General features: G+C 43.8%; 1 protein-coding gene across 4 annotated transcripts in view; it reads right to left on the reverse strand.

Moving 5' to 3' along the window:
* LOC122560829 (cytoplasmic phosphatidylinositol transfer protein 1-like) overlaps nt 1–15,966 on the reverse strand; it is a 204,701-nt gene that overhangs the window by 21,057 nt on the left and 167,678 nt on the right. The window lies entirely within an intron of this gene.

A 15,966-nucleotide genomic window follows, 5' to 3' on the forward strand; every position in this document is an offset into this window, starting at 1 on the left:
AGTGAAATCGAGTGTGCTGTTTAACAGGCAAGTTGGTTAGACCACTTCACAGGTGCTCGTGAAATTTCACCTTAGTGCCTCAAAAATGGTCATTGCTAGCACCTTTGCTTCATCAACCAACGTTTTGAATAAGGATACAAAGTTAGAAATCACACAACACCAGGTTATAGTCCAACAGGTTTAATTGGAAGCACTAGCTTTCGGAGCACTGCTCCTTCATCAGGTGAATACATGTAGTTACAAGAATAATCCTATGACGTATTGTCTCACTTAATCTGGTCAATTTTATCCCTCATTCAACACAGTTTCCCCAAAAAACTGGACATGATCACATGGCTGTTTCTGGGTGCTAATCGTCTTCTGTACTTGAAATGCCCTAAGCCTGTGAAAGGTACAATATAAATACAAATTGTTCTTTTTAATAACCGAGGGCAAATTAAATATAGCCTCTGTATATGGAGGTTTCAGTTTGGCACATTAAGCAATTCCTTGCCCAAACACAGTTACTCAAAAACACCAAAATGCTATTATTTCAGTTGCTTTTTCATAGAATCCCTACAGAGAGGAGGCAGGCAATTCGGCCCATCAAGTCCACACTGACCCTCTGCAGAACATGCAACCCAAACCCACATCCCCTATCCTATCCTATCCCATCCCTGTAACCCTGCATTTCCTATGGCTAATCTACCTAGCCTGCCATATTATGGACAATTTAGCATGGCCAATCCACCTAACCTGCACATCTTTGGACTGTGGGAGGAAACCCATGCAGACACGGGGAGAATGTGCAAACTCCACACAGACAGTTGCCTGAGGGTGCGATCAAAAAAAGTGTCTTAAAACAAAAAGCTGGAGTCAGTAAAAGCAAGGAATCTTTGTCAGATCATCATAAGAAAATGTCTAACACGTTTGCAAATGTTTTTGAGAGAATGAAAGCTGCTGACCTGATCCAGTCTGATTCTAATCCTATAGCAACATGAAATTCTACTGCTCTCTGAACAGGTCAGATGGGCTATTCAGTTAATCCAATAGCACCATCTCAGGGTAGCTGGGAATGTAATACATGACAGCCTTGCTAATGATAATTACATTGTGAGACTGACAAAATAAAACTGCCTTTTTCGTTAAAAAAACATTGACAATCATTTAGAAAGGTATCGTTTTGGATGTAGTGATCCCTTTACAATATATTCTCGATATCAGGCAGAGTCCAGGTACTGACTGTACTGTTTATCGAACAGCAAATGTGTTATTGTGATACAGCTTGGTGAAACGTATACAAAATGTGGGAATAGCTGCAATTCACAGAAATTTATTTCCTTCGGCACAGTCTTCAGGGATCTTTGAAGGATCAGCTGTCAGTGTTGGCAAAGCTCCTTCCAAACAGCTCTGATATCAGGCATTTTTCTCCCTATGCTCTGCCAGGACACAAAGGCCCCAGGTCCTCGAATGGCAGGACCTACTGCCTCCCAAAGACGGACCAACAGTTGATGGGAGCCACGTTTGCTGTGTGTGGGCCTGGGCAGTGGGACATTTGGAATGCTGCATAATGTTACCTCTCTGTAATATATAGGGAGCCCTCAGGGCAAGTGTCAGACACCAATCCCTCACCCTCCACTCCTACCTCAGGCATCTGCTGGAGCACTCACTGGCAACTCTGGTATCCTACACTAGGGTTCCAAACAAATGGGATGACTCATTCGTGAAAACGGAAAAGGGGAAGGCAGCTTCAATTAAGCATCAGCCTGTGACATTCTTACTCTGGTGATCTCTTGTTTGTCATTTGATTAGATTAGATTCCCTACAGCATGGAAACAGACCCTTCGGCCCAACCAGTCCACACCGACCCTCTGAAGAGTAACCCACCAAGACCCATTTCCCTCTACCTAACACTATGGGCAATTTAACATGGCCAATTCACCTGGCTTGCACATCTTTGGACTTTGTACTGTGGGAAGAAACTGGAGCACTCAGAGGAAACCCACACAGACACAAGGAGAATGTGCAAACTCCACACAGACAGTCACCCGAGGCTGGAATCGAACCTGGGACCCTGTGAGGCAGCAGTACTAACCACTGTGCCACATGGACATTCATTTCCTACCTCGCCCTTTGAACAAGGACAGAGGAGGATGAAAGGTCATTGTGAGGAACTGTGTTCACAGCTGGGTTGAGGACTTGCCCACAAAGGCAGCTGGGGATCTGGATACTGTATGAGAACAAACCCACTTTGGAGAGTTGGCCTGAGCGCCAAAGGGTGGGAAGGATGGAGGTCCAGATACAACAATGTAATTGGCACGTTGATTAGCAAGATTGTCAATCTGATTATGCGGCTATTAATCAGCCTAATTTAATATGCATCACATAGAAAACGACTTGTATGGTTTAAACCTTTAATTATTTCTTTCCTCACAAATTCATAAATGTCTGGCTTCGTAAGGAGATCAAATTATTCTTATTTGCATTAGCAGCTTAAAGCTGCTGATATTTAACTAGCCAGCTCATTTGCTGCTTACAAATCTGCTTTGTTGTGTTACCTTGTCTTCTGCACTATAATTGCACTTTCACAAAAATGCTCATTAAGGATTAGGCTGGTCTGAGGTTCTTTTCAATTAGAAAGGCTTAACATTTGATCCATTTAACTTTTTTATTTGCTCTTGGGAGGGGAGTGTCGCCAGCAAGGTCAACTTTTATTTCTCACCCCTCTAATTGCCCTCAAGAAGGTGATGGTGCACTGCTTGTGAACTGCTATAGCACCTGATACATCCACAGGGAGGGGATTGCCAACATTTTCACACAGTGGCATTGAGGGAATGGCAATAAAGCTGCAAATCCTGTGTCCAAGTCTTTTGCTGTAAGTAGCGTTGAAAACACATGCAACCTAAACCTAGCAGACAGCTTGTTACCTCCAGTTTCAGCACCAATTTTGCTGTGGGAGTTGGTTGCTATGAGATTTGTTCCATTGCATGATGCCGTTATTTATATCTCTCAACGATGCAAAGGTATTAAATCCATTCATTTCCATTTTAGCTTTTGGTGGGAAATCAATTTTATTTGATTTTTATTGTTATTATCGTCTTATCTCTCCACCCTGGAGGCTCCCATTCCTGGTGAAGGGCTTTTGCCTGAAACGTCGATTTTCCTGTTCCTCAGATGCTGCCTGACCTGCTGTGCTTTTCCAGCACCCCTCTAATCTAAAAACTGTAAGCATCATTAGCTCTGTTTGCAGTTACTTGCCCATCCCTGGGTGCCCTTAAAATGGTGGTGGTGGTGAGTTGCCTTCTTCACCTCCCTGGGCTGTAAACGCATACTGCTTGGGACGGAGTTCCAGGATTTTGATCCCTCAATGGTGAAAGCACACAGTAATATCAGGACAGTGTGCGATCTGCGGGGCAAATTGGAGATGGTGGCATTCCCATGTGTCTGCTGCCCTCATCTTTCTGGGTGGCACAGGGTTTTGAAAGCCTTTTGCAGATGGTACACTTTGCTGCCACTGTGCCTGATGGTGAACAAGTTTAGGCAGCATCAAGCTTCCTGATGGTTGTTTGAGTTGTATTCATCCAAGAAAGTGGAGAGTTGCCCTGTTGTATTGACCTTTGCAGATGGTTTTGGGACAGTCAGTTGGTGAGTTACTGGCCACGGAATTCTTAGCCTCTGACCTGCTCTTGCTGCCACTAACTGCTCTTCCTCAGATTCTGAACAGCACTGTCCATCCTCAAACAGCTTCCAAATATTTCCCACTGAAGGGGGTACCTACTTTAATTAAACAAGGGTCAGTGTAGCTCCATTGGCTGGAAAGCTGGCTTGCAATGCAGAGTGACACCTAAAGCATGGGTTCAATTCCTACTCCAGCTGAGGATGCTATGAAGAACTCTTTCCTAACCTCTCTCTTTGTCTGATTAAACTGCCACCCGGCATCTTTCTAATGAGAGAGCACCCCTATTGTCTGGTAAGACTATGGTGACTTTTATTTAATTAAATACCCATAGATCCAGTCCCCTTTAAATATCTGTATTTTTCATTTAATAGGCCTAAAATAAACAGAACACTTAATTTTTCAAATACTTTCAGCCTCTCGCCAGTCACGTAACACACTCAGAACTGAGGTCGATTCACATAGCTTGGGTCTAATCAATGGTGACGTACCTCAGCTCATTCTAAACAGTGTTTGGTACAATTACTCTACAATGGTGGAAGGACTGAATGGCACAATTAGGACCTGTTTGAACTAAACCAGAAATTGCTGGAGAAACTCAGCAGTTAGTCGAGTTAACATTTTGGGTCCAGTGACCCTCCTTTGAAACATTAGCTCTGCTTTCTCTCCACAGATGCTGTCAGACTGGCTGAGTTTCCCCAGCAATACCTGTTTTTGTTTCAGATCTGCAGGAATGTGAGGTACTAGCATCACAACAACGTCAGCAGCAAGGACCTCGTGTCAGATGCTGCGTAATCCTGGAACAGGTCATAAAATCCCTGTTGAAGACCATGAGTCGTACTCCTTCTTCTACTCAGGTCATCCATTCCCTTGGACAGTCCATAGTTGTCAACTTCAGAAGGCTTTGAACCTCCTCTGTGCATTTCCTTGTGACTCATAATGCTTCCTCCCCCGGACAATTCCTTCCAACGATTACAACAGAACAAAGACAGCTCCTTTCAAATGGAGGCCAATTCATGCTTCATATCTTGCTGGTCCAGGGGAATTGCCCTTCTTCTCCAGGAGATTCTATTCACACACAAGGAGCTTCTCCCGATTTCCAAGAGGCAGTGACAGGGAGGAGGTGGCAAAAGATCAGGAATGTGCAGCATGTCAGATCAACCTTGTTACTCTTACACTCTTTAGAACTGAGTTTGCCCCGAGATGGGAGAATGGGCAATGTGGCAGTGGAAGATGTTGGGTCCATCCAATCTTGGGAAACAGGAGTATACCAACTGGTCCATCAAGCCTTCTGCCCCATTGGGTCTGTTCTCTCATAACCCTCCACTCATGGTCAAGCAACAGTCTAATTCATTGGGCAGCCTGACGACTTCCAGTTGCCATGACATATAGCCAATGGTGGGGATTCGGGAGTACAATCACCCATTTGATAACCAACTGAACCACCCAAGGACACAATGAAGGACCATCTCCCTCCCCTGTCAGCACAATGAAGAATTTACATCCATCTGATGTTCAACTGCACCTTCACTACTGAGACATGGTTAGTCAGTTGGCCCAATGGAAGCACTGCTGCCATGCAAGGAAGGACAGGACCTTTCTTGTCCAATCCTTTGACAGAGTAAAACCTCCTTTCAGCTGGAACTACCGCAGGACTGTTGCATTCTAAGAGAACACTAACTGCCCTGTCGTTCAAGTCAAATGGTGGGTTGAATACTGAATAAACTTCATCTACTTCTCAAATACAAAACATGAGCCCAACCCAACCAGACCAACTGGATCAGCTTTACAACCTCCCAATTTTAATTGCTGGCATCACCCAATCTTGTGGGTCTCTCGTCCTGGCGCGACAGGTTCAAATTCTAAGAAGTGGCACACTGAAGTAACAGAGGATTGCATTTGTTTAATTCAGTGTCACAGTATTGTAACCCAGAGTTGTTTTGAACAGACGAACTCAGCAAATTCAATGGAAGTGGTACAGCCATCAGATTTGTGCAGTGCCCATTTTGGGACGATTGTCAAGCTGACCAAGCATTGTTGTTAGTAAAGGTCAGGAAAGAAAAGAACAGACGAAAACCATATTTATTACAAAATCTCGGAGGAAATGTCACATCTAAGAAAGGGGCAGCATTGTGATTTTCACATCCCATATTCCTGTAGAATACTTTGACAGCAACTCAAACAGCCAGATTGCTGACATTTTTTGTGTAAGTGAGCAATTAGCAGCAGAGAATGGTTAAGAGCTTTGCTTAATTTGCCAGAGCAGTTTAACAGGAGACAATACTAACCACAGTTTAAATCACCCGAGGGCTACTGTGGGGATTTGAGAATGAACAAGAATACATTGAGAACAACTCGATTACAGTTTCACCAATTTCATTTTAACCAGAGCTCTCAAAAGGTTCATCTTCCAGTGAATCCTGTATGTAAAGCTGAAAGCAAGATGACACAGAGGAACTTGCTTTTTCATGTGCTGAAATGTAAATACTTCCTCTTGTAAAATCAGAAGTCTAGAATAATGTTTATGAGCTGTGACTCAGATCAACATTTGGTCTGTCAAGCTATTTGAGTGGAAAAATGAATTAATGCAGACATCCACTTTAAGACAAATCTTCCTGCAAAGTAGTTTCTTGGAAGCTTATGGAGGGATTTTAGCCCAACTATAATGCAAGAAGCAAGGCTGTTATTTCTGGTGTTGCGAGCTATACAGTGTGACATCTCATTAGTCCACTTCCTTTAAACTGCAAGAAAGTAAATGGCAATGAATAGTCACGACACGGCTTCTGTTTTACTCGATTTAGAACAGCAAGAACCATCAGGTAAAAATGTACTGATGTGAATTTTGATTTTCCATTTTCTTCACTGAATCATGTTTAAAGGCAATGGGACTAATAAACAGGAATAATCTGTTCCTGGATTTTAAGTCAAATAAATTAGACTACAGCACCACAATAACTCATTCAGCTATTTTTTTGACATTGCAGAACCTCAGTTTCTGAATGCTCTTACATCAAAATGTATGGATTATTTCTGTCTGTAAGCTCCTGTTGTCTGTTATCCTTCCTAGTCCTACCTCACTGATGAGGATCAGTTGTTATAAACCCTCGTTCACGCCCACAACCTCTTGTTTACATGTAAATTCAGTGAGTGAGATTATGGAAATAATGCTCATATAATTCACAATTACATTTTGGACAACACAAAGATGGTGCCCTTCACTGACCAACTTTAGACTGAGGTTTGGCCAGGATGGGTGGTTGGGGGTATAATATCTCAATTGGTCATGACTGAAAATGGATTAGTATGCTCTTGATTGAAGTGGTCATGATTATCTAGTCTAAATCAGAATAGCCTTGTTGTCATGGTGATACAGTATACTGTAACAACAGCACAATCCAAAAGGCATGATGTCACCTTCCCTAATCACTGAGTCCTTGAATTCTAAATGTAACCACAAACATTGCTCGAGCAAACTCCACTGTAACTATTATACCACAATGTCAGAAAACAGAAAAAGGAAATGGAGATATGCCCAAGCTCTTCATTTCAAGAATTGAGCACAGGCAAGAGGAAATGAGAGGCCTATTTCTTGATTAGGACATTTCTCACTAAAGTTGTCAACTATTTGCTGTTGACTTGTACAAATCACATTACATGACTCTCTCAAGCACCCGACCCCAAGCAATCAGTCTTGTTTCCCATCACTGGCATTGCTCATTCAAAGTACACAAGTGAAACATATTGTTTTCCTCTAAAATCCCCAGGATGTTTACTTTCCCTGTAGTTTGCTCCCAGCAGTGTCACACATGTTAATCACAAATCAAAAACAGAAATTGTTGGAAAAGCTGAACATGTCTGGCAGCATATGTGGAGAGAAATCAGACTTAATGTTTCGGGTCGAGTGACCCTTCCTCTGAGACTTTAAGACAGCAGCGGTGGTGTGAAGGGGGTGTGTGGGGAAGTGCATTGAGGTGGATAGAAAACAGGTTGGCATGGAGTAAACAAAGACTAAAAATAAATGAGCCTTTTTCCGAACCGTAAGGAGTGTCTACTGGGGTACCACAAGGATCAGTGCTTGATCTCCGACTCTTCACAATATATTTTAATGATATGGATGATGAATGTAATAGTTCCAAATATGCGAGTGACACAAAGCTGGGTAGGAGGGTGAACTGTGTGGCAAATGCAGAGATGCTCGAGTGTAATTTGGACCAGCTGAGTCAGTGGGCAAAGGCATGGCAGATGCAGTATAATGTGGATAAATGTGAGGTTAACCACTTTGGTAGCAAAAACAGGAAGGCAGGTTATTATCTGAATGGTTGCAAACTGAGAGATGGGAGTGTGCAGCAAAACCTGGGTGTCCTTGTGCACCAGTCACCAAAGGTAAGCCAGCAGGTGTAGCAGGCAGTAAGGAAGGCAAACAGGATGTTGGCTTTCAGTGCAGAGAGGATTCTAGAACAGGAGCAGCAATGTTTGCTGCAATTGTACAGGGCCTTCGGGAAACCATACCTAGAGTATTGTTTACAGTTTTGGTCTCCCTATCAGAGACAGGGGAAGTGCAGCAAACATTTACCAGACTGATTCTGGAGATGGTATGGCTGATCTAATGAAGTTAAAAATCACACAACATCAGGTTATAGTCCAACAGTGATTGGAAGCAGTGATTCCAAATAATCCTGTTGGACATGAACCTGGTGTTGTGTGATGTTTAACTTTGTTCACCTCAGTACAACACAAGCACCTCCAAGTCATGCTCTAATGAAGAGAACTTGAATTGATTAGGATTGTGTTCACTGCAGTTCAGAAAGTCTCCCAGAAATCGATAAAATTCCAACAGGATGGATGATGAAGGATGTTCCTGAGGAGTCAGAACCAGGGGTCACAATCTGAGGAAATGAGGTAAACTATTTAAGTACTGAGATAAGGAGAAATTCCCTCAACCAGACAGTATTGAGCCTGTGAAATTCATTACTACAGAAACTGGTCAAGACCAAAACATTGCATGAGTTAAAGAAGGAGTTGGATATAACATTTGGGGCCAGAGGCATCAAAGGATATGGGTGAAAGGAGGAACAGGCTATTGAGTTCGATGGTCAGCCATGATCATACTGAACGGCAGAGTAGGCTCAATGGACCGAATGGTATACTTCTGCTCCTATTTTGCATGTCTCTCTGTTTATATTTCTATCAGAGCCCATGACAGAGAGAGTGAGAGGGTGTGAATGGGAGTGACAGAGATTGATGGAGTGACAGAAAGTGAGGAAATGAGAGAGATTGAAAGAGTGAGAGAGAGTATATGAAAGTGAGTCAGTGGATATGAACATGTCAGAGTGAGTGCGAATATGAGAGAATGATGGAGAGTGTGAAAGAGTGAGAGAACGAGAGTGACAGAGTATGAGAAAGTGAGAATATGAGAGAGAATGAGCGAGATATGAGGGAGAATATGAGAGAAATACTGGCAATCCTACTTTGACATGCATTGTTTCAAACGATCAGGGCAAACTCAGTGTTCGTGGCTTTGGTGGAGTCAGGAGGGGATTTGCTGCTCCTCAGACCAGAAATTACAGAAGCACCATCGACTGAGGTCTTCCAAGGGCAGGTTAGCTTCTCTCTCTCCCATTCACCAGGCTGCTCAGTCAGGTGTGCCTAAAGGCAACTCTATCCAGTTCAATCCAGAATTGGCAAGCTGGGCCCAAGTTGTGCCTTCTCGGAGACTAAATAGATGATACATAAACTTGGCAGAAGAGTGGTGTAGACCCAGGGGAACAACTTAGTGTCCACTGACATTAAAGGATTGGTGTGTCGTTGCCCACCATCTTCGGAGATGTAGAAGCACAACTCAAGCCCAGGCACTCTGTCCACAGATTTGGAGACCTGACAAAAACTACCCTTCCCCATCTGCCCCTGGATTCTAGCTTTCCTGGCTCATTGGATATTGATCTGGTAGGGGAGATAGAGTATGGGGCCAGGTCTGGTGGGGATGCTGTTTGGAGGGTGGGAGTGGACTAGATCGGATGAATAGCCTGCTCCCACACTACAGGGATACTATGATAAAGAGAACCTTCCGGCTTTTGGTTTTTAATGGAGTGTGGTCATACAGACCTGCTTGTAGACAGTCCCCCTGAATATAGAGACAGACAAATCACATTCTCTGCTGTGAGCATCTTCCACTTGACGCACAGATGAAAAATGCATGGACGCTACACGAAGCCTATCATGACTGGCATTTATTAAAATGGCCTTAGGCTGGACTTGTGGAGAACTGTGCGCAGTGATCGATGCGATTCATGACCTTTACTGGCTAGTTAATTTGCAGGGATACTCACTGAGTCAGGTTCTCAGGCTAAAATCCTTGACATCGTTTTTTTAACTTTCAGATGTCTGGCCAGGAATGTGAGCAAGGGAGCATGAGACTACATGATGGTGACACAGATCATGGAGTAATAGAATAGCTACCACATAGGAGGTGGCCATTTGGCCCTTTCAGATGTGTTGACTCTCTACAAGAGCAAGTGACCAGTTCCATCATGACTCTAACCTTTCTGCCTGCAGCCCTACACATGTTTTCTCGAGCTGCCTACTCAATTCTCTCTTAAAAGCACAATTGAATCTGTCTCCACTACCCTCTCAGGTAGTGTATTGTAGAACATTCAAATAAGGAACAAGATTAGGCCACTCGTTCCTTTAATCCTGCTCTCCCACTCAATAAGATCATGGCTGATGTGATTTTAACCTTAACTCTACATTCCTGCTTGTCCCCCAGATAATCTTCCATCCCACTGGGAATCAGGAATCGATTTCCCTCTGTCTGAAGAATATTTGAGGATCCTGCATCTACTGCCTTTTGAGCAAAGGGAATTCCAAAGACTCTCTTCTAAAGAATGACTACGGTAGGAATAGGTCCAGTCAAGGATAGTAGTGGGAAGTTGCGTGTGGAGGCTGAAGAGATTGGGGAGACACTGAATGAATACTTTTCGTCAGTATTCACTCAGGAACAGGACATTGTTGCCGATGTGAATATTGAGTCACAATTAATTAGAATGGACGGCTTTGAGGTATGTAGGGAAGAGGTGTTGGACATTCTGGAAAGGGTGAAAATATTTAAGTCCCCTGGGCCCGATGGCATTTATCCTAGGATTCTCTGGGAAGCAAAGGAGGAGATTGCAGAGCCATTGGCCTTGATTTTTATGTCCTCATTGTCTACAGGAATAGTGCCAGTAGACTGGTGGATAGCAAATGTGGTTCCCCTGTTCAAGAAGGGGAGTAGAGATAATCCTAGTAACTATAGGCCGGTGAGTCTCACTTCTGTTGTGGGCAAAATCTTAGAGAGAATTGTAAGGGATAGGATTTATGAACATCTGAATAGGAATAATGTGATCAAGGATAGTCAGCATAGTTTTGTGAAGGGCAGGTCGTGCCTCAAAAACCTTATTGAATTCTTTGATTACTGTCACTGGGTCAAAATCCTGGAATTCCCTCCCTAATAGCATTGTGGGTCTCCTTACTGTCCATGGGCTGCAATGGCTCAGAAAGGCAGCTGACTCCCACCTTCTCACAGGGCAACAATGGACAGGCAATAAATGCCAGCTAGCCAGCAACACCCATGTTCCATGAGTGAATCAATCTAAAAACGTTCTAGTTATTCAAAACTTGAGGTAATTTTCCTTCACTACCAGATCTGCATGTTTCATTTAACTGTTCCAGTCTCATAAGCTGCGATGCTTTTTTTCCCACGAGCACTCACGCTACCAAGATTTTCTCAGTCTTCCATTAAAAGTTTTTGCAGATTTACAATGAAATATCTCTCGTCTGGATGTTTTCATAAACAACAACCTTTACATTGAGGAAACCTATTCCCTTAACCGTCTTCAACAATCTCTGTTTCTAGGAGAATGTATTAAGACTATAAGAAATAGAGCCAGGAGCATACCTTCCAGCCACTCGAGCCTGCTGGTCCAACATTCCTTGATACGTGGCTGATCCAACAGTCCTCATTCCACTTCCTTGCCCCTTTCCCTGTAGCGCTTGATTCTCCAACTGATCAAGAATCTATCTCAGTTTAAACATACACAAGAACTCTGTCTCTACAGCACTCTGTGGCAAGGAGTGGGCATAGCTTTAAATTAAGGGGTGGTAGGTATAGGACAGATGTTAGGGGTAGATTCTTTACTCAGCGAGTCGTGAGTTCATGGAATGCCCTGCCAGTAGCAGTGGTGGACTCTCCCTCTTTATGGGCATTTAAACGGGCATTGGATAGGCATATGGAGGATAGTGGGCTAGTGTAGGTTAAGTGGGCTTGGATCGGCGCAACATCGAGGGCCAAAGGGCCTGTACTGCGCTGTATTTTTCTATGTTCTATGTTCTCAACCCTCTGAGAGAAAAAAAGCAGAGGATAAAGACCGAGTCCTGTCTCGTCTTTCCTCATAAGGAAATCTGCTCATCCGAGCCATTAGTCCAGTAAGTAATCTTTTCTGAACTGCTTCCAACGGCATTAACATCCTTCTCTCAGTACGTGACTGAACATAACAATTCACTGAAACAAAAACGCAGTGTCTGTTCCCAACACACAAGGCAGGGTGCTGTGATTGAAAGTGGCCACTGTAATCCACATACACTTATTTAGATGGAGCCATAACACAGTTACAACAGGCAGGGGTATTCTGGATGTGAAATGATCATTGCAACACATTCTGTATGGAGGTCAGGCAGCATCCGAGGTGCAGGAAAATCAATGTTTCGGGCAAAAGCCCTTCATCAGGAATCAGGCCTTCATTCCTGATGAAGGGCTTTTGCCCAAAACATCGATTTTCCTGCTCCTTGGATGCTGCCTGACCTGCTGTGCTTTTCCAGACTCTAATCCAGACTCTGATCTCCAGCATCTGCAGTCTTCACCTTTGCCTACATTCTGTATGGAGATGAATACATGACCAATCTGAAATTCAGCGGGCTGTACTCTGATCACTGGGTTTTTAAGAAGTTTTCTAATCAACATGTTCAGAGATGTTATGACTGACCACGGGGCCATGTGGGACTTGAACCCAGGTCTCCTGATCCAGAGACAGGGGCACTAGCACTGTCATAAGTGCTGCGTTTTTATACTCGGTTGAAGACCTTGTTGTTGGTAAGCAGCTACCACTGCTGATGAAGAACAGACTTCTTTCTTTATGGGTCTCATGAGAATGAGCAGCTGTTCCTGTTAAATCCCTTCAATGTGGAAACAGACCCTTCAGCCCATCAAACCCACAATGACCCTCTGAAGAGCATTCAACCTAACCTCTGTAACCCTGAATTTCCCATAGCAAATTTACCTAGCCTGCACATCCCTGGACACTATGGGCAATTTTCTTTGGCCAATCCACCTAACGTGAACATCTTTGGACTGTCGGAGGAAACCCACGCAGACATGAGAAAAATGTGCAAACTCTACACACGAGGGTGGAATCAAACCCAGATCCCTGGTGCTGCGAGGCAGCAATGCTAACCACTGAGCCACCATGCTGCCCCAAATGGATTCACTATAACAGTGGAAGGTTTAAATATTTGTCTATCAAATTGAGGATTGGCTGATTAGTTTGGTTAATGGCACTGAGCTACTGTGCGTGAGTTCAAAAGCAACACATCAATTTAATATATGAGTGTGTAGTGTTCCCCCTAGTGGTGACATGGCAGCCACATGATCTTTTCTCTCCAATTAGCTTTTTCCCCATTCAATGCTCATCTCTGTCCCCTGGTCTCTGACTCCTTCTGTCAGTGGAAACAGTCTCTTTCTATCTCCTCCAACAAGAATACTCACCATCCCACCACATTCCTAATTTCCACTGTGCCACTGTAAATGACTTTTAATGACTGTTACTTTTACTCAGGCTAATGGGAGACAGTGCAATCAGTGTTCAATATCACCCACATGACTTGGTTTCCAGGCAAGCCAATGGGTGGCCTAGAGTATTGTGCACAGTTTTGGTCTCCTTATCTGAGGAAGGCTGTTTTGGTGATGGAGGGAGTGTAACAAAGGTTCACCACATTGATTCCTGGGATGGCAGGACTGATGTATGAAGGGAGACCAGATTGGTTAGCATTATACTCTCTGGAGTTTAGAAGAATGAGGAGGGATCTCATAGGAACCTCTAAAATTCTAACAGGACTAGAACAGTAAATGCAGAAAGGATGTTCTCAATGGCTAGGGAATCCAGAATCAAGGTTATAGTCTATGGATACGGGGTAGGCCATTTAAGATTGAGATGAGTAGAACTATTTTCACCCAGAGAGTGGTGAGCCTGTGCAATTCTCTGCCACAGAAAGCAGTTGAGGGCAATACATTGAATGCTTTCGAGAAGGAGTGGAATAAAGGAGTGGGGCTAAAGGGATCAAAGTTTATGGAGAGAAAGCGGAAACAGGGTACAGAGCTGGATGATGCAGCAGGCTTGAAGGGCCGAATGGCCTACTCCTGCTCCTATTTTCTATGTCTCTATGGACAGCACTCCCCTAGAGACAGGTGGCCATGTAAATTGATCTCCGATACCTGTTGTGAATTCCCTTTTTGTAGTTGCAACTGGTGTGTCTGTTACTGAACCTCTTGCCCACTGGGTCAAGATCTTGAGTGAGTGGTGACTTAATGGAGGCTTATAAAATCATGAGGAGTGGGTAGGGTAGATAGCCAGCAGCTTTTCACCATGGTAGGGGAGTCTAAAACTAGAGGGCACAAGTTTAGGTGAGAGGGCAGAGGTACAAAAGGGTCCTGAGGAGCAATTTTTTTCACAGAGTGTGGTGAGTGTCTGGAACAGAGGGAGTGATGGAGGCGAGTACAATTTTGTCATTTAAGAATCATTTGGACAGGTACATGGGATAGGATAGGTATGGAGGGGTATGGACCAAACACAGGCAAATAGGACTAGATTAATAGTGGAAGCTGGGTGGCATGGACAAGTTGGGCCAAAGGGCCTGTTTCCATGCTGTCAACCTCAATGGAGGCAGATAGGTTATTGTTAAACAAGGGGGTAAAAGGTCACCGGGTGTGGAAGTGTGATTACATTCAGGTTAACCATGATCTTGTTGATGCGTGGAGCATGCCCAAGGGGCTGAATGGCCTACTCCTGTTTTGTATGTTTCACGATGGCTGTGGGCAGGTGGAAGGAGTGGGAGAGTCTCGTGTTTGGCCACCCTACAGGAGGTAATTGCAAACCACAGCAGGATTACGTCCATAAGCAGGATTCATGGGAGATCCGTGGACCAGGCCTTGGAAACAAGGACAAGCCTGACAGCCATTCCTTGGGCACCAATAATAGGTAATAAACACCCAGCAGTTACTGAAAGCAAGGGACTGCCATGCAAATAATGTAACATGCAGTATAACTTACACATGTTGATCACTTGGACGGTGACTGACTGGAAATATATTTTAAAAAAGGAAAGGCTTTTGCATTTGGTTCTAAACTAACTTTTATTCATTCTGTTCGCACATCTCTGTGGTTTGGATGGGTCTCAGATCCAAAACTCTAACCCAGAGGTAGGGAGCCTATCACTCAGCCACAACATCGATTGGATGATTAATAAGGAGCTTTGTAAGTCAACAAAACCTTAAGCTTCCATGATTCAAATTAAACAAAAATAAATGGAGCTGCATGGCAAACAGGCCTTTGGCAGTCCACAAGCAACCTCATCTGTCCAATTTGCAGACACAGGTTGTGGAATGGTTTCGGAAATTGAACTGTCAAAGCTCTGAGTGGGTTAGGTAATGGGCAATGCTCTCACCATGAAGTGAGCAGTTGCCTTTGAGAAAGGGGCAGTGAAAGACATGAAGATTGCGAAATTTGATTCATCAACTTTCAAAGTCAGTATGGATCCATCAGAAACACAAAACAATATTCCACTTCAACGGAACAGACATTCCCTGACGTCAAAGCTGCAGCAGGCAGCTCCTTTCACACAGAGTGCTTTTTCCAGACAGAGCTACAATACAAACAGGACAGCTTTGCTTAATTGCAGTTCCCAGCTGGGAGCATGTATTAATGAATTGGTCATCATTACCTTTAAAAAGGTGCTTAGTTGCTAATTGGAGGAAAACTACGGTTCAGTGTCCTAGCCTGATAAATGTTCTTGACGATCGCAACAAATAACTTTCTTATTATCATGCTTCACTTGTTTCCGGAATTTACTTCCGGAAGACCACTTGGAAGCGGAGGTAGGCCATTGAGCCCATCATGTCTGCTCCACCATTCAGTGAGGTCATGGCCGATCTGATAATCCTCATCTCCATTTTCCTGCTTTTTCTCCAGAACCCTTGATTCCCAACTGACTTAACAATTCCCATTCCA

Source organism: Chiloscyllium plagiosum, chromosome 21 (assembly GCF_004010195.1).
Source record: "Chiloscyllium plagiosum isolate BGI_BamShark_2017 chromosome 21, ASM401019v2, whole genome shotgun sequence".
Taxonomy (NCBI): domain Eukaryota; kingdom Metazoa; phylum Chordata; class Chondrichthyes; order Orectolobiformes; family Hemiscylliidae; genus Chiloscyllium; species Chiloscyllium plagiosum.